Below are 19,990 nucleotides of genomic sequence, written 5' to 3'. Positions count from 1 at the left end.
TGCTGCGGTAAACAAAATCATTTGGGCCAGAATTCTGGCATGTGATGACCTCTCAGTACCTGTGAAATGTTTTTGCTCTGTCGCCAATCGGACAAAACAAACAACACCCTTTTAGGTGGTGAACTTATCCCCTGTATAGAATTTTCAAGATATTTGATAATGTGCCTTCAAAGTGGAAATGTAAGCAAAAGTCATTTTGGAGAATATTATCCTGCACAGGTATGCAACAAAATGTGTTTCAAATGTCCATGTCCAAGAACATGTAAAATGATGGTGATCTTGCTTGATCTGAAAGTGACCGGTGCCGGTATTCCCGAGAGAACAAGAACAAATGGTGCGGCTTCTGGGGGTAAGTGTATTCTTTTTGGATCCACTCTGGCAGCGGTATACTTAGTAGGCCTAGATTTAGGGACGACTTTAGGGTCAGTTGTAACAGTTTTATTAGGAAGCCTTTGTATAGTTTGAGCATGTTTGCTTAAGTTAATAGGCAAGGGAGCATTGGGGGCAGTAAATAGGTCAAAATCATTGGATATTACCTTCTTAGAGGTAGACGGGGGATTAGGTTTGGTGATTATCTCATGTGTTGTGGTAGTAGCTGGAAGGGCTCTTCCCTCATTGGATGGATCTCTATTAAGTGAAGGGGAGTTGGATAGAATGGTTTTCTCGATACATGTTAATCTATCACCCAGGGCATTGATTTTTTCTACCAGTGGTGATACGATAGAATTTAACAGTAACTCTAACTGAGACAGTAGGGGGAAATGGTGAGAAAGAACTTGGTCTTCATAATTTCCAGTCTCCACCGTAGTTAAGGTGGGGATGGTGACTGGCGATGTAAGACCTGTCGGATTGTATACAATTTCTTTGATTAAACAATTACTTATGTCATAGGATTACTCATATGCATTTTTTCATGAAAAAACATTGAAAGGAAAAAGTACACACCAAACGTTATTTTTCTGGTTCGCAAAGTTGTAATTATTCAATCACTTTGCAGAACATTTGTTTTCTTTAGTATTTAAAAGACGGTTGTCCATATACATTGTGAACGTGATAACAATAAATAAGTGCAGCAGTGAATAATTGTGATCTGTGACTAACGGTGACTGTTATGGTGATACAGTTTCGTGACAAATGCAATTTAGATACACTGGTCCAACATTAACTTCAATTCACTCAAACAGTATTGTAAATCATATTTTTTCTGTTGAGGTGTAGTGAGGACCAATTGGTGGATTAGCGTCGACGTTTCGACCCTGCGGTATGGTGCCAGTTTATTTGCAACCGTATCGGGTCTTCATCAGGACAGGAAGGGGGACAACCTAAAATTAGATAAAAGGTGCCTGTTTTAGTGATGGGTGTGTGCATAACTCATCCAAAGAATGGAGAAGCACGGTGGGGCTTGCTCACCTGAAAGAAGGAGGTGTCTTATTCTTAACCTCTGTACGAAGATTTGTTCTTCTATAGGATCTTGGTATCTGTAGATTATTAATATCAATCAATACCAACTCAATACATTATTCTAAAAGCAAAGGGAAGGGTTGACTTTAAAATTGTCAGTTCACATACCTCTGTGAATGAATTTATCACCGTCCGGTGACGAATTCGGGTTTGAAGTGCCGCAGCCGCGATCACCTAAACAATGGACATGTCTTTAATTAGTCAGCTTCCTATCAGAATGGGTAGGAATGAACGGTTTAAAAAGGAAAGTGCGCTAGGTATCCTACCGATAGCCATGTCACTTATGGTGACCGCATTGTACCAGCCATATGAGTTGTTTAACGAAGGACTTACTTGAGGAGTATGACAGCAAACGTCTGTATCTCTCTCCCGCTCTCGAGTCAATGGATGGAGGTAGCGTCTGATTACCTGTTAAAAGCTGGTTACATAAGCGTGGCGTGCACGCCTGTGGAACACGTCATGTGTGACGTGTTGGGGGTTGTTACCTGTTGAAACGATTTGCGTCAACGTGGTAATTACGTAAGTGGCAATTGTGACGTGTTACCTGTAGGAACAATCTGAGTCAACGTGGTATTTACGTCTGTGGAACACGTCATATGTGACGTGTAGGGGTTTATACAAAGCCCGGAGAGGTTGTTCTTATGACAGGGCTTTCGGAAAAGCCTGCATTGGCCGAGGTAGAAAATCACTCGTACGGGTGATATTGTTCATTTTTAAGGACTACTGTGGTACAGTCTTTTGAGCCAAGAATTGTTTTTCTGTAGTTTCTAGCAAACGAGTACCAATATACAAGTACATAATTACTGAGTGCGACATTTTCAGCAAGATATCACATGGTATACTGTTTAGAAATTGGAAAGTATGTTTACACACGTTCGCTAAATTATCAGGCTATGGCTGAAATACAAAACAATGGTTTGTTTAGAGTCTGCTCATTTGTAAACAAGTTTCTTCTTGGCTATTTAACCCCTGTGCTACAGAGTCTAGGTTATGGATCCAGAGGCACTCTTTGTAGTTCAAAATGGAGGACATGTCTCCTCCTCTCTGATGTAGTTAAATTTTTTCCAACACCCACCATTCCAAGTGTTCGGTGCAAAGTCCAGGGTGCCCCACTAGTGGAACATTACAACATGTCCAATCACTCACACGAGCACTTGGAATGGTGGGTGTTGGAAAAAATTGAACTACATCAGAGAGGAGGCGACATGTCCTCCATTTTAAACTACAAAGAGTGCCTCTGGATCCATAACCTAGACTCTGTAGCACAGGGGTTAAATAGCCAAGAAGAAACTTGTTTACAAATGAGCAGACTCTAAACAAACCATTGTTTTGTATTTCAGCCATTGCCTGATAATTTAGCGATCGTGTGTAAACATACTTTCCAATTTCTAAACAGTATACCATGTGATATCTTGCTGAAAATGTCGCACTCAGTAATTATGTACTTGTATATTGGTACTCGTTTGCTAGAAACTACAGAAAAACAATTCTTGGCTCAAAAGACTGTACCACAGTAGTCCTTAAAAATGAACAATATCACCCGTACGAGTGATTTTCTACCTCGGCCAATGCAGGCTTTTCCGAAAGCCCTGTCATAAGAACAACCTCTCCGGGCTTTGTATAAACCCCTACACGTCACATATGACGTGTTCCACAGACGTAAATGCCACATTGACTCAGATTGTTCCTACAGGTAACACGTCACAATTCCCACTTACGTAATTACCACGTTGACGCAAATCGTTTCAACAGGTAACAACCCCCAACACGTCACACATGACGTGTTCCACAGGCGTGCACGCCACGCTTACGTAACCAGCTTTTAACAGGTATTCAGACGCTACCTCCACCCATTGACTCGAGAGCGGGAGAGAGATACAGACGTTTGCTGTCATACTCCTCAAGTAAGTCCTTCGTTAAACAACTCATATGGCTGGTACAGTGCGGTCACCATAAGTGACATGGCTATCGGTAGGATACCTAGCGCACTTTCCTTTTTAAACCGTTCATTCCTACCCATTCTGATAGGAAGCTGACTAATTAAAGACATGTCCATTGTTTAGGTGATCGCGGCTGCAGCACTTCAAACCCGAATTCGTCACCAGACGATGATAAATTCATTCACAGAGGTATGTGAACTGACAATCTTAAAGTCAACCCTTCCCTTTGCTTTTAGAATAATGTGTAGAGTTGGTATTGATTGATATTAATAATCTACAGATACCAAGATCCTATAGAAGAACAAATCTTCTTACAGAGGTTAAGAATAAGACACCTCCTTCTTTCAGGTGAGCAAGCCCCACCGTGCTTCTCCATTCTTTGGATGAGTTATGCACACACCCATCACTAAAACAGGCACCTTTTATCTAATTTTAGGTTGTCCCCCTTCCTGTCCTGATGAAGACCCGATACGGTTGCAAATAAACTGGCACCATACCGCAGGGTCGAAACGTCGACGCTAATCCACCAATTGGTCCTCACTACACCTCAACAGAAAAAATATGATTTACAATACTGTTTGAGTGAATTGAAGTTAATGTTGGACCAGTGTATCTAAATTGCATTTGTCACGAAACTGTATCACCATAACAGTCACCGTTAGTCACAGATCACAATTATTCACTGCTGCACTTATTTATTGTTAACACGTTCTCAATGTATATGGACAACCGTCTTTTAAATACTAAAGAAAACAAATGTTCTGCAAAGTGATTGAATAATTACAACTTTGCGAACCAGAAAAATAACGTTTGGTGTGTGCTTTTTCCTTTCAATGTTTTTTCATGAAAAAATGCATATGAGTAATCCTATGACATAAGTAATTGTTTAATCAAAGAAATTGTATACAATCCGACAGAACCACTTTTTGCATACGACGTAATACCCAGGTTCTGAGGGTCACTGGGTAACCCCATTATAATTAATGGGGATGTAAGACCAGAACACGATTTTGGTGTTATCGGGTGATTCCCGCTGTCGTTAGTCCCGTCATGCTTCCCTTTATCATTTTTGGCCCTGAAACAAAGCAATACCTTGGGTATTGTCTATTAGAGACGGTGGAGATAAGTCACAGGGTTTCCTAGTTGGGGTAATAGTGCTGATGCTTTTTACGGCGGATGGGGATGCCACTAGAGCATACTTAGTGCCACAAAGAGCATTGATTTCCTCCCAAAAAGGCAAGTTCTGCGGGCTTTCACGGATCAATGAGGAAGAATGCCTAGTTATTATTGGTTGGCGCAGCTCAATCGCATCTTCTCTGCAGGTGGGAAGTGTTCTCCTGATCGCAGTAAAGTTCAGGGTCCCCTGGCCTGGCTCGCGTGTTAAAGGAGATTTCTTATTGGTCCCATTGCGTGACATAGTACAATGTGGTGGTATATAAACGACGAAGAAGGCTTTCAGGGGAAAAATCACAGTAAAGTGCAAAACAAAGTACCTCCTTTTGTCGCGGTACTAAGGGGGGTGGCCTGTCCCGTCCTCCTCAGGCCTCTGAGGGCCACAGAGGGCCCGCCCTTTGCCCAGGCTTAGCCCGGCATCCCGCGAGGGAGGGCTGACGGAATTTTAATGCGCCTCCTGGCGCTACAATTGCTCACGTGGTTCTCTGGGCTGCTGGGGCTGGTAGTTTCCCTGACCTGCACTCACGCAACGGCCAGCGCTTCCCCAGATGGTAGTGGGAGCGGGCAGCGTGAGGCAGGCGGCAATCCCTGTGGGTCTGAAGGGTCAGCAGTCCTCCACCCGGGCTCCCGACGGCAGCAGGCAAGTTCCCAGGTGCTCCACTCATTTGGGACAAATGGGTACTACTCAGGATGGACAATGTGACTGCCATGTATAAACTACAAAACCAGGATAGCACTTGCTCTCTGCCTCTCTCCTTGTTAGCTCAAAACATTTGGCACTTAGCACTCCATCACTGCATTCACCTCATGGCAGAGTACCTCCCAGGGGTAGACAAGAACCACTTGCTCAACAGAACTCACCAAGAAGACTCCATGTTGGAACTCCATGCAAAAGTCCTCATCAGCTACTTTTAGAGCTGGGGCACCCAGCAAACAGTTCTGTTTACCATCTCTGAAAACGCAAAATGCCCAAGCTTCACATCTAGGTACACACACAAACAGTCCCTCAGCAGTGCACTATGAATTAACTGGTCAAGAATATTTGCTTACGCTTTACCAGCTCCCCAACAGGTTGGACCTTCTCTTCGGAAACGAAGGCCAGATCAGATATACAGACCCCAAGCTACTCGATCTTGCGATCTAGCACCTGAGATCCTGTAGTATTACTAACTACATTTCCCACAAGAATGCATGGACATCTTCTTACAGTCCTACATGTAGGAGAGTATGGTCTGCAATCCTATGGTCACCCCAGATTTTTGCTTTTTGCTTCACTGGTTTACGACTTTCCCTGGCTGTGGGCCTGCTAATCAGACCCACAGCCTAGCTGTTCTCTCTCTAAATTGACATCCATGTACCTTAGGTGCATTTACCAATTGGTATTGGGTCACTCTTGTAAGTCCTTGTACAGTGTACCATAGGTACCCAGGGCATAAGTGAACCCAAGGCCTACCAGGGGCTGCAGCATGTATTAAGCCACCCCTGGCTGGCCATCCAAATCTGACAACTGGCTGATCAATCAGCTGGGGCAAGGTGGTGTAATCACCCTTTGCTGTAGATATAGTATACCTATATCTAACCCTAAAATGGACACATACTCCTATAAGTGACTCCTATGGCAGGCCTTAACAATCCTGGAGGCAGAGTGCTTGGAATTATGTGAGATAGTGTTCTGGCATGAGGTGAGCCCATTTGCAGTTAATGCTAACTTTGGCTTAGCATTATCAAAACATGTCGAGTAAGGTGTCATACAAATTGGAATACTACCCTCTCGCCAGTTCTGGCGATGGGGGTAGGATTCCACCCTTTTAGAGGGACATGACATGTACGTAACTGTGAACCCCGGTTAAAGGGGGCATTCCCAGGCCAGGTGAAGGAATCCCGCCCGTTCAGCCCTACACCTCGGGCAATTATGGCTCCTGTCTGAGGAGATACGGTGGAGGGAGGAAGGCGTCACATATGTGCGATGGAGGAAATTAAAATGTATCAATTTGAAACGCGCATTACAAGAGACTTTACGAGTTGGGGCGGTAGTTTTTTAGTTCGGTGGGGTCCGCTGATGGTTTCTTCAGTAGAGCGCTGAGTTCGGCGTGCTTCCAGCTCTCCGGGAAGGTGGCGGTGTCAAAGGAGGTGTTGATGATGTCACGCAGATGGGTGCGATGACAGCGTCGGCTTTGTTGAAGACGTGGTGAGGGCAGGGGTCGGTTGGAGATCCGGAGTGGATGGAGTTCATCGTACGGATGGTGTCTTCGGTGGTGATCGGGGTCCAGGCGCAGACGGCGGTGGTGAGGGGGCGTTGGTGCGGTCGTGGGGTGCGTCGGTTGTGTGCTGAAGCTGTTGTGTATGTCTGCGCTCTTGTTGTGAAAGTAGGAGGCGAGGGAGTTGCAGAGGTCTTGAGATGGGGTGATGTCGTTGTTTCCGGCGTTGGGGTTGGAGAGCTCTTTGACGATGTTGAAGAGTTCCTTGCTGTTGTGTGCGTTGTTGTCCAGTCGTGCCTTGAATGCAGTTTTCTTGGTGGCGTGAATCAGTTGGTGGTGTTTTCGGGTGGCGAGCTTGAGGGTGGTCATTTGGTCTGGTGTCGAGTCTTTGCGCCATGCTTTCTCGAGGGTTCGACAGTTCTTCATGGAGCTCTTGAGTTCGTCTGTGAACCTGGATGCTTTCTTGCTGCCGGGTCTGCTGAGAGGGGTCCTCAGTGGGGCGAGGTCGTCTGCGCAGTTGCTGATCCACTTCGTGAGGTTGTTGGCGGCCTGGCTGGGGTTCGCTGAGCTGGTGGGTGGGTGCTGGCTCAGGGATGCGGCGAGCTGGTCGGCTGTGATCTTGTTCCAGCTTCTGCATGCAACCTGTTGCTGGTGGTGGTGGATCGTGGTTCTTCTGAAGCTGAAGTGGACGCTGAAGTGGACGCAGCTGTGGTCCGTCCAGTGGAGTCCCAATGTTCAACCATTGGGCTTTAACAGATAATATATGCTTGCGTATAATCACTGAAATATTTTGTACTGCTACTTAGCACTATCTATCCTACTCTACCTAGGGTGGGTGAATCTGCCAGAATCCCTGTCGGGTGATCTAACTCCCCGTTACCTGTGGGTAAGAGTTATCAGGGTGCTCATCTCTGTAGAGAGCTGTGCATGCAGTACTGCTGCGGTAAACAAAATCATTTGGGCCAGAATTCTGGCATGTGATGACCTCTCAGTACCTGTGAAATGTTTTTGCTCTGTCGCCAATCGGACAAAACAAACAACACCCTTTTAGGTGGTGAACTTATCCCCTGTATAGAATTTTCAAGATATTTGATAATGTGCCTTCAAAGTGGAAATGTAAGCAAAAGTCATTTTGGAGAATATTATCCTGCACAGGTATGCAACAAAATGTGTTTCAAATGTCCATGTCCAAGAACATGTAAAATGATGGTGATCTTGCTTGATCTGAAAGTGACCGGTGCCGGTATTCCCGAGAGAACAAGAACAAATGGTGCGGCTTCTGGGGGTAAGTGTATTCTTTTTGGATCCACTCTGGCAGCGGTATACTTAGTAGGCCTAGATTTAGGGACGACTTTAGGGTCAGTTGTAACAGTTTTATTAGGAAGCCTTTGTATAGTTTGAGCATGTTTGCTTAAGTTAATAGGCAAGGGAGCATTGGGGGCAGTAAATAGGTCAAAATCATTGGATATTACCTTCTTAGAGGTAGACGGGGGATTAGGTTTGGTGATTATCTCATGTGTTGTGGTAGTAGCTGGAAGGGCTCTTCCCTCATTGGATGGATCTCTATTAAGTGAAGGGGAGTTGGATAGAATGGTTTTCTCGATACATGTTAATCTATCACCCAGGGCATTGATTTTTTCTACCAGTGGTGATACGATAGAATTTAACAGTAACTCTAACTGAGACAGTAGGGGGAAATGGTGAGAAAGAACTTGGTCTTCATAATTTCCAGTCTCCACCGTAGTTAAGGTGGGGATGGTGACTGGCGATGTAAGACCTGTCGGATTGTATACAATTTCTTTGATTAAACAATTACTTATGTCATAGGATTACTCATATGCATTTTTTCATGAAAAAACATTGAAAGGAAAAAGTACACACCAAACGTTATTTTTCTGGTTCGCAAAGTTGTAATTATTCAATCACTTTGCAGAACATTTGTTTTCTTTAGTATTTAAAAGACGGTTGTCCATATACATTGTGAACGTGATAACAATAAATAAGTGCAGCAGTGAATAATTGTGATCTGTGACTAACGGTGACTGTTATGGTGATACAGTTTCGTGACAAATGCAATTTAGATACACTGGTCCAACATTAACTTCAATTCACTCAAACAGTATTGTAAATCATATTTTTTCTGTTGAGGTGTAGTGAGGACCAATTGGTGGATTAGCGTCGACGTTTCGACCCTGCGGTATGGTGCCAGTTTATTTGCAACCGTATCGGGTCTTCATCAGGACAGGAAGGGGGACAACCTAAAATTAGATAAAAGGTGCCTGTTTTAGTGATGGGTGTGTGCATAACTCATCCAAAGAATGGAGAAGCACGGTGGGGCTTGCTCACCTGAAAGAAGGAGGTGTCTTATTCTTAACCTCTGTACGAAGATTTGTTCTTCTATAGGATCTTGGTATCTGTAGATTATTAATATCAATCAATACCAACTCAATACATTATTCTAAAAGCAAAGGGAAGGGTTGACTTTAAAATTGTCAGTTCACATACCTCTGTGAATGAATTTATCACCGTCCGGTGACGAATTCGGGTTTGAAGTGCCGCAGCCGCGATCACCTAAACAATGGACATGTCTTTAATTAGTCAGCTTCCTATCAGAATGGGTAGGAATGAACGGTTTAAAAAGGAAAGTGCGCTAGGTATCCTACCGATAGCCATGTCACTTATGGTGACCGCATTGTACCAGCCATATGAGTTGTTTAACGAAGGACTTACTTGAGGAGTATGACAGCAAACGTCTGTATCTCTCTCCCGCTCTCGAGTCAATGGATGGAGGTAGCGTCTGATTACCTGTTAAAAGCTGGTTACATAAGCGTGGCGTGCACGCCTGTGGAACACGTCATGTGTGACGTGTTGGGGGTTGTTACCTGTTGAAACGATTTGCGTCAACGTGGTAATTACGTAAGTGGCAATTGTGACGTGTTACCTGTAGGAACAATCTGAGTCAACGTGGTATTTACGTCTGTGGAACACGTCATATGTGACGTGTAGGGGTTTATACAAAGCCCGGAGAGGTTGTTCTTATGACAGGGCTTTCGGAAAAGCCTGCATTGGCCGAGGTAGAAAATCACTCGTACGGGTGATATTGTTCATTTTTAAGGACTACTGTGGTACAGTCTTTTGAGCCAAGAATTGTTTTTCTGTAGTTTCTAGCAAACGAGTACCAATATACAAGTACATAATTACTGAGTGCGACATTTTCAGCAAGATATCACATGGTATACTGTTTAGAAATTGGAAAGTATGTTTACACACGTTCGCTAAATTATCAGGCTATGGCTGAAATACAAAACAATGGTTTGTTTAGAGTCTGCTCATTTGTAAACAAGTTTCTTCTTGGCTATTTAACCCCTGTGCTACAGAGTCTAGGTTATGGATCCAGAGGCACTCTTTGTAGTTCAAAATGGAGGACATGTCTCCTCCTCTCTGATGTAGTTAAATTTTTTCCAACACCCACCATTCCAAGTGTTCGGTGCAAAGTCCAGGGTGCCCCACTAGTGGAACATTACAACATGTCCAATCACTCACACGAGCACTTGGAATGGTGGGTGTTGGAAAAAATTGAACTACATCAGAGAGGAGGCGACATGTCCTCCATTTTAAACTACAAAGAGTGCCTCTGGATCCATAACCTAGACTCTGTAGCACAGGGGTTAAATAGCCAAGAAGAAACTTGTTTACAAATGAGCAGACTCTAAACAAACCATTGTTTTGTATTTCAGCCATTGCCTGATAATTTAGCGATCGTGTGTAAACATACTTTCCAATTTCTAAACAGTATACCATGTGATATCTTGCTGAAAATGTCGCACTCAGTAATTATGTACTTGTATATTGGTACTCGTTTGCTAGAAACTACAGAAAAACAATTCTTGGCTCAAAAGACTGTACCACAGTAGTCCTTAAAAATGAACAATATCACCCGTACGAGTGATTTTCTACCTCGGCCAATGCAGGCTTTTCCGAAAGCCCTGTCATAAGAACAACCTCTCCGGGCTTTGTATAAACCCCTACACGTCACATATGACGTGTTCCACAGACGTAAATGCCACATTGACTCAGATTGTTCCTACAGGTAACACGTCACAATTCCCACTTACGTAATTACCACGTTGACGCAAATCGTTTCAACAGGTAACAACCCCCAACACGTCACACATGACGTGTTCCACAGGCGTGCACGCCACGCTTACGTAACCAGCTTTTAACAGGTATTCAGACGCTACCTCCACCCATTGACTCGAGAGCGGGAGAGAGATACAGACGTTTGCTGTCATACTCCTCAAGTAAGTCCTTCGTTAAACAACTCATATGGCTGGTACAGTGCGGTCACCATAAGTGACATGGCTATCGGTAGGATACCTAGCGCACTTTCCTTTTTAAACCGTTCATTCCTACCCATTCTGATAGGAAGCTGACTAATTAAAGACATGTCCATTGTTTAGGTGATCGCGGCTGCAGCACTTCAAACCCGAATTCGTCACCAGACGATGATAAATTCATTCACAGAGGTATGTGAACTGACAATCTTAAAGTCAACCCTTCCCTTTGCTTTTAGAATAATGTGTAGAGTTGGTATTGATTGATATTAATAATCTACAGATACCAAGATCCTATAGAAGAACAAATCTTCTTACAGAGGTTAAGAATAAGACACCTCCTTCTTTCAGGTGAGCAAGCCCCACCGTGCTTCTCCATTCTTTGGATGAGTTATGCACACACCCATCACTAAAACAGGCACCTTTTATCTAATTTTAGGTTGTCCCCCTTCCTGTCCTGATGAAGACCCGATACGGTTGCAAATAAACTGGCACCATACCGCAGGGTCGAAACGTCGACGCTAATCCACCAATTGGTCCTCACTACACCTCAACAGAAAAAATATGATTTACAATACTGTTTGAGTGAATTGAAGTTAATGTTGGACCAGTGTATCTAAATTGCATTTGTCACGAAACTGTATCACCATAACAGTCACCGTTAGTCACAGATCACAATTATTCACTGCTGCACTTATTTATTGTTAACACGTTCTCAATGTATATGGACAACCGTCTTTTAAATACTAAAGAAAACAAATGTTCTGCAAAGTGATTGAATAATTACAACTTTGCGAACCAGAAAAATAACGTTTGGTGTGTGCTTTTTCCTTTCAATGTTTTTTCATGAAAAAATGCATATGAGTAATCCTATGACATAAGTAATTGTTTAATCAAAGAAATTGTATACAATCCGACAGAACCACTTTTTGCATACGACGTAATACCCAGGTTCTGAGGGTCACTGGGTAACCCCATTATAATTAATGGGGATGTAAGACCAGAACACGATTTTGGTGTTATCGGGTGATTCCCGCTGTCGTTAGTCCCGTCATGCTTCCCTTTATCATTTTTGGCCCTGAAACAAAGCAATACCTTGGGTATTGTCTATTAGAGACGGTGGAGATAAGTCACAGGGTTTCCTAGTTGGGGTAATAGTGCTGATGCTTTTTACGGCGGATGGGGATGCCACTAGAGCATACTTAGTGCCACAAAGAGCATTGATTTCCTCCCAAAAAGGCAAGTTCTGCGGGCTTTCACGGATCAATGAGGAAGAATGCCTAGTTATTATTGGTTGGCGCAGCTCAATCGCATCTTCTCTGCAGGTGGGAAGTGTTCTCCTGATCGCAGTAAAGTTCAGGGTCCCCTGGCCTGGCTCGCGTGTTAAAGGAGATTTCTTATTGGTCCCATTGCGTGACATAGTACAATGTGGTGGTATATAAACGACGAAGAAGGCTTTCAGGGGAAAAATCACAGTAAAGTGCAAAACAAAGTACCTCCTTTTGTCGCGGTACTAAGGGGGGTGGCCTGTCCCGTCCTCCTCAGGCCTCTGAGGGCCACAGAGGGCCCGCCCTTTGCCCAGGCTTAGCCCGGCATCCCGCGAGGGAGGGCTGACGGAATTTTAATGCGCCTCCTGGCGCTACAATTGCTCACGTGGTTCTCTGGGCTGCTGGGGCTGGTAGTTTCCCTGACCTGCACTCACGCAACGGCCAGCGCTTCCCCAGATGGTAGTGGGAGCGGGCAGCGTGAGGCAGGCGGCAATCCCTGTGGGTCTGAAGGGTCAGCAGTCCTCCACCCGGGCTCCCGACGGCAGCAGGCAAGTTCCCAGGTGCTCCACTCATTTGGGACAAATGGGTACTACTCAGGATGGACAATGTGACTGCCATGTATAAACTACAAAACCAGGATAGCACTTGCTCTCTGCCTCTCTCCTTGTTAGCTCAAAACATTTGGCACTTAGCACTCCATCACTGCATTCACCTCATGGCAGAGTACCTCCCAGGGGTAGACAAGAACCACTTGCTCAACAGAACTCACCAAGAAGACTCCATGTTGGAACTCCATGCAAAAGTCCTCATCAGCTACTTTTAGAGCTGGGGCACCCAGCAAACAGTTCTGTTTACCATCTCTGAAAACGCAAAATGCCCAAGCTTCACATCTAGGTACACACACAAACAGTCCCTCAGCAGTGCACTATGAATTAACTGGTCAAGAATATTTGCTTACGCTTTACCAGCTCCCCAACAGGTTGGACCTTCTCTTCGGAAACGAAGGCCAGATCAGATATACAGACCCCAAGCTACTCGATCTTGCGATCTAGCACCTGAGATCCTGTAGTATTACTAACTACATTTCCCACAAGAATGCATGGACATCTTCTTACAGTCCTACATGTAGGAGAGTATGGTCTGCAATCCTATGGTCACCCCAGATTTTTGCTTTTTGCTTCACTGGTTTACGACTTTCCCTGGCTGTGGGCCTGCTAATCAGACCCACAGCCTAGCTGTTCTCTCTCTAAATTGACATCCATGTACCTTAGGTGCATTTACCAATTGGTATTGGGTCACTCTTGTAAGTCCTTGTACAGTGTACCATAGGTACCCAGGGCATAAGTGAACCCAAGGCCTACCAGGGGCTGCAGCATGTATTAAGCCACCCCTGGCTGGCCATCCAAATCTGACAACTGGCTGATCAATCAGCTGGGGCAAGGTGGTGTAATCACCCTTTGCTGTAGATATAGTATACCTATATCTAACCCTAAAATGGACACATACTCCTATAAGTGACTCCTATGGCAGGCCTTAACAATCCTGGAGGCAGAGTGCTTGGAATTATGTGAGATAGTGTTCTGGCATGAGGTGAGCCCATTTGCAGTTAATGCTAACTTTGGCTTAGCATTATCAAAACATGTCGAGTAAGGTGTCATACAAATTGGAATACTACCCTCTCGCCAGTTCTGGCGATGGGGGTAGGATTCCACCCTTTTAGAGGGACATGACATGTACGTAACTGTGAACCCCGGTTAAAGTTAACCCGAGCTTCAGCACCACAAAATGGATGCTGCCACCACAGACACAAGTCTGACCTCCTGCTGCTGGGAGTCCTTCCAGCGAGGGAGGCTTGGACAAAGGGTTTCCTGCCTTGGGAGGTGCTAGCACCACCCCAGACAGGATTTTGTGTATTGGGTAGGACAGGCTTGAAAGGAATGAGACATGCCTGGGGCACACAAGGTGCCCTGTGCATACACCGGCTCAAACCAGTTGCAGGGGCACTCCAGCCCCAGCTCTGGCGCGAAACCGGACAAAGGATAGGGGGTGTAACCACCCCCCTTCCTGGTCCTACCCATAGGAGGGACCTAGTGATAGTACAGCCCCCTTTAGGAGAATAAAGGTAGGAGCTGGTCCCATTCCAAATTAGATTATCCTGAATTGATTTTACAAAAAGAAACTCTGGACTTCGATGTTCTGCTCCACAGAAGACTGAAGAAATCTCCCTTGTGGGCAAGGAGTGTCCACCCTGCACAAGCAGGCACCATCAAGCGTCCAGCGGCTTCACTTTGTCGTCTTCCCTCGAGGATCCAGACTTCAGAGACCCGGATTCCCAGACCTCTCCGACCTCTATCTACATCTGCAGCACAGCTGAGATCCGTGGGTGCGACAAGACACGTGTGACCGGCCATCTTGGAAGAAACTGCACTTCGCTTCCAGCACGACTTCAGAGGCATCCTCGACGAAGTGCTTTGGGGACTGAGAAGCCCCATCCCCGAGCATCTCCTGCACAGAAGATCAGCCCTCCAGCATCCACGAGATCTGCGTGGTGCCCTTTTGCTTGATTACTGCTCGACGCGTTGTCTGGTCACTTGCCGGCTGGCTAGTGGCCTCCTAGACGACGATCCACGACATCAACACCGCTGGTCTGGTTGCTCCAGGCTGGCCCTTGCTTCCCTGTAAAGGAGAAGCACCCCGGACCCTCCTGGTCCGCACCAGACGTCTTTTCCACTCACCGCGTGGGTTGCCTTTGCCAAGGCCTGTTGACTCCTAATCCGGATCCGACACCGCCGACAGCGAGAGCCTGCATGGGACAGCTTTATCCTGGTAGTCGAAGAGACATCCTGGTCTACGTGGCTGCAGAGTCAAGCGTCCACTCTTCACCTGATCGCGACAACAGCATCTGGTTCCTTCCTGGTTCCACTTCAGTCACTGGCTAGTGACTTTGAACATTGCCCCTTCTGCTTTCAGGTCTTCAGCTTCCTTGATCCACCCTAAGATCACACCGGACATCTTCCTCCTGGTCGCCTGCAGCATCTTTCTCCAAGGCTCCATAGACTTCAACGCGGAAACTTGACACGCTTTGACACCTATGCACCCGCAGCCCGTGGGTGAGGTAGCAAGAGCATTTCGGTGCTCAAGGGAAGATTGACTCTCCTAGTGTCCAGATTTCCAGTAGTTTTAGTCCTAACTAGTCAGGAATGTCCGTACTCACCTTTTTCGTAAACTGTACTGTCCATAGACGTTGTAACGCATCTCACGTGTGAGTTCACACTCTGCACACGCGTTCCGTGAGCCTCCTATTACTTACCTAAAGTTAGGATAGTGTAGTCCCAGCGATCCTACAGCCTCTGGACAGCTCCATTCCTTCTTTCGACTTCCTTATACCACTTGTTTAGTATATGGTTTGTTGCGCCCCTAGGGCAACATTGTAACTTGTGCAACTTAACGTATTTTTCTTAAGTCTTGTCATGTGCTTAGCCCTCTGATCTCATAAAGAGTTCAGAGGTGTTTGTTAGTTAATAAATATCTTGTTTATTTTCATAACTACCTGTGTGGTGTTCTTTCATTTGGTATTCAAGGGGTTATATGTGGTTAAACAGCTGGCTTCACATGCCAAAAGAGTTTAGCCTAAGACTGCTTTGTCCATGCTACCATTAGGATAGCTGGTCTATAAGGTTGACTTACAACCAATCACCATAAGGGTTGTTTGGACTGATACAAGGTGATCACTAGAATTAGTGAGCATCATATATCAGGCCAACTTCTCACACTACAGACCAACTAAACAGGCTTTTTATGCAGCCAAGTGGAATAGGTTTGTCTACTACTCCATTCTTAAACACATAGACCCCCTCACACCTGCTGTCCATGATATCATATGGTATTTACTCCATCTCCAAAAGTCCGGACATTACTACTTACAGCTTCACTTAGCTGCCATAGCTGCTTACCAAATAGGAATAGTCCTCCTCTTCTGAATAACAGTAGTTAAGCCCTTTATGGAGGGTTTTAAAAGGGTCATCCGGTCCAAAGTTCCCCTGCCCCAGTGCAGAATTGTAACACAGTCATCACCAGACTCATGAGACCCTCTTTGAAATGCCTCCATTTTTACCCTTTCCGGAACCTCTCCTGGAAAGTGGCTTTTCTTTTTGCAGTAACTTCTCGCAAGGCACATTAGTTAATTCCAAGCACTCACATTATAGGAACCTTTCATTCAGGCTCATAAGTTCTACGAAGAGCCAACTATAAGTTCCTGGCCAAGGTGGCTTCCGCTTTCAGTCTTAACCAGACAATTACACTCCCAGACTTCTTTTCCGAACCAGTGGCTAGATGTAGGTAATCCAAAAATACAGATTCTAAATTGCCGAATTTTACCTAATTGGTATTTTAGAATCGGTATTCTGGATGTAGGTAAAAAAATCGGTAAATTTTACCGATTCTGTAAAATTCGGTGTCTGTCAATTGGAATTTACTGAATGGGTCCTTGGCCCATAGGAATGAATGGGAAATACCGATTCGGTAAATACCGAATCGGAAAGGGAAAAAGTGAAACCTAGTAGTCAGCCAATCAGCTGCTACCACCCACACCCTCCCAACCAGGAACTGCCCAACTCCATACAGGTGGAAGTAATAGGAAGCTGCTGGAGAGGGAGAGCAAGCAGAGCAGTCACTGAGCCACAGGAAAACTTTATTTGTGCTTTTAAAGTGTGAAAATGGCAAGCAGCAGTGAAAAAGAAGCTACAGAGAGGAAGAGAAAACTTACATTTAGTACCATGGAGCTGCAGGTCCTTGTGGAGGAGGTGGTAAAAGAACACCAGAAATTGTTTGGCAAGCTGTCCCTGACTGTGGCTGAATCTGCAAAAAGAAAGATTTGGCTGGAAATACAGACTAAGGTGAATGCTGTAGGAGTGACTCCAAGGGATATAGACGACCTGAAAAAGAGGTGGTATGACCTCAGGAGCATTACCAAGAAGAAAATATCAGAGCTCCACAAAGAGGCAAACAAAACTGGAGGAGGGAAGAACCGTGCACCAACCCTGACTGAGCTGGGGGAGTTGGTGGGGTTCACCATTGAACCAGAGAGCGTCTGTGGACTGGGAGATGCAGACAGCTCAACCAGAGCTGGCGCAAGAAAAGGTAAGATGCATGCACAGCAATCACCCCCACACCATCACCTTCCCTTTTCCCTATGTGGCAAACTTAACCCCACTGCAGTAGAGGCAGTATTAGACAGAAGCAATGCATCATGGGACATGTCGTATTTTAAAAACCTACCATGTCATACAGCACAGCAATGAAGAAGTTAGGCAACACTTATCTATCATAATGAGGCTGAAGCAATATGTACAGTGTTTGAGTGAAAACAAATTTATTGTAGAAGCAGTGAGACAGGAGCACAGAGCTAATGTACGCTTTTATGTCTAAAGGCGAGACATCTCGCAGGCATACCAGGGAGTAGGAAGGCACAGCATCACAGAGGGATGACAGCCAGGAGGCAGGCCCAAGTGCAGATAATTTCACAGAGGACACTGGTGCAAAAACACCACTGCCACCATCCCAAGACCTTGAAATGGCTCAATATCTGCAGGCGTCCCCAGAACGTTCAGGATCCCCTCTGCTACTGTCCTCACCTGAACTGCCTGCATCACTGCCGCAAACAACACCTGCACCTCAAAAGAGAAGGAGGCATGCAGTTGCTCGAGGGTGAAGACACTCAAACCTTGGCTAGGGAAGGAAGCACTGCCACATAGCAGTCCAGTGTAGAGGATGGCCGTATAGGTATCAGACGCCGCAGGGCCAGAGATAGCAGTGATGCACAACATGTGGAGCGTCCCAGTGTCTTTCTTGGACTGGAGGGTACCATGGTTAAGATCCAAAGAATGCAGGGGAAGGCCATCCAGTCTGTGCAACGCCAGATGAGGACCCTGTTTACACATATGGAAAACATAGGGAAGGGCATCAGTGCACTGGTAGATGAGAATAAAACCAAGGCATCAGGTATGAGGGAGATGGCCACAGGTGTGCGGGACATGACACAATCAGTGCAAGTCCTGTGCTTGAAACTGGACCAGGACAGGTTAGCAAGGCGCAAGGACAGACAACGTACGCAGCAACAAAGTGAGGCTATGAACCGCCTGGCCACAGCCACATCCCTTCTCTGCAGACAATGCATCAACATGCAAGAAAATCCATCACACAGATGAACTGAGGTGTCTAGGGGCCTTGCAAGGGTGACCAGTGCTGCAGAGGTTCAGCTTCATGCACAGACAGCACAAACTTCTGCTCCGGATGAACCGGAAAATGAGGAAAGCACCAGTAGGAGCAGCATGACAAGCCCCCCTATAGTTGAGACACGGAGGAGCAGCAGGCGCCATGGTGAGCCAACACCCAACGAGGACAGCCAGCCACTTTCATCTGGCTCTGGTAGGCGTGCCCGGAAATGACTTGCACAGACCACTCTCCATGAACTTAAATGTGGAAGTGAGACAGACCTACCATTATTACATGGCTGACATTGTTGTAGGAAATCTTTGAATTTGAGTACCTGCGTAGTGCCAAATATTAAACTACGTTGGGTGCATGCTTCACCTGTCTGTGTGTGTTTACTTACTCAAAAGTAGTTCCGTATGATCTCTGCTCTTCTCTGTCTGCCGTCTGTTGGTGGGGCAACTCCTGCTGTGTTTGGATCAGGCAGTGCATGTTCATCATCGTGGTCCTCATAGTCACTCAATTCCACCTCTGTGCCTTTCTGCATTGCAAGGTTGTGTAGCATTGCGCAGGTTGAAATTATCTTACAGCAGATTATAGGTGAATATTAAAGTGCACCTCCACTTTTTTGGAGGCAGCGGAACCTGCTTTTCAATAGCTCAAAGGTGCGCTCATCGACGTTCCTTGTGGATTTGTGTGCCCAGTTGTAACGTCTCTGGCTGCGGGTTGAAGGGTTGAGGTAGGGTGTCAGGATGAATGAGCGGACGGCATATGCACTATCCCCTGTTTGAGAAGAAGAAAGCCATTACTCACATACACATGCATTGCCAATATCTATCAGGGTGTGTCACAGTGTTTTACATAGCAAGTATCCTTCGCCAAATTCCCCAGCTGTCAGCCGTGTGTAGATCCCACTGTTCTGAAAGATGTAGGAGTTATGGGTACTTCCTGGGAACTTGGCCACAATGTCTGTGATGTTGTTGGCATCACAGATTACCTGTACATTGATGGAATGGGTTGACTTCCTGTTCCTGTAAATGTACTCTGTGGCAGCAGGTTGGCATATGGGGATGTGGGTGCCATCAATACAGCCAATCATGTGTGGGAAATGTGCTATTTGATAAAAGTCAGTCTTGGTTTTGAGTAGTTCCACGTGTGTGTCTGGGAAGCAGATGCAATGATGCATCCTCTGCATCATGGCATCAAGGAATTCCTGAAAAAACGGGACAGGCAGCTCTGAGACACCCCACCGACCACAGCAATCACACCCTGGTAACTCCCAGACACAAGCTACAGAGCACCGGCACATGAGGTGGGATGGCATGGGCCCTTGGGGTGGGGTGCTCCAAAAGTGGGTGCAGGTCCCTGATCAAGTCCAGGATGGTTTGGGGGTGTAACCTGTACCT

At 45.7% G+C, this 19,990-nt stretch overlaps 1 protein-coding gene and 1 long non-coding RNA gene across 2 annotated transcripts in view; one reads left to right on the top strand and one right to left on the bottom strand.

The window, feature by feature from the left end:
- SMC1B (structural maintenance of chromosomes 1B) overlaps window positions 1-19,990 on the top strand; it is a 2,420,665-nt gene that overhangs the window by 1,480,908 nt on the left and 919,767 nt on the right. The window lies entirely within an intron of this gene.
- LOC147733851 (uncharacterized) overlaps window positions 17,140-19,990 on the bottom strand; it is a 72,112-nt gene continuing 69,261 nt past the window's right edge. Inside the window, exons 3-4 of the long non-coding RNA XR_015307518.1 lie at window positions 18,988-19,367; window positions 17,140-18,301 (exon numbers count right to left, since the gene is read on the bottom strand). This is a non-coding gene — a long non-coding RNA (uncharacterized LOC147733851). The remainder of the gene's footprint in view (window positions 18,302-18,987; window positions 19,368-19,990) is intronic.

The sequence above is a fragment of the Lissotriton vulgaris genome, chromosome 1_2 (assembly GCF_964263255.1).
Source record: "Lissotriton vulgaris chromosome 1_2, aLisVul1.2, whole genome shotgun sequence".
Classification (NCBI taxonomy): Eukaryota; Metazoa; Chordata; class Amphibia; order Caudata; family Salamandridae; genus Lissotriton; species Lissotriton vulgaris.
This window is presented reverse-complemented; position numbering and strand designations above follow the sequence as displayed.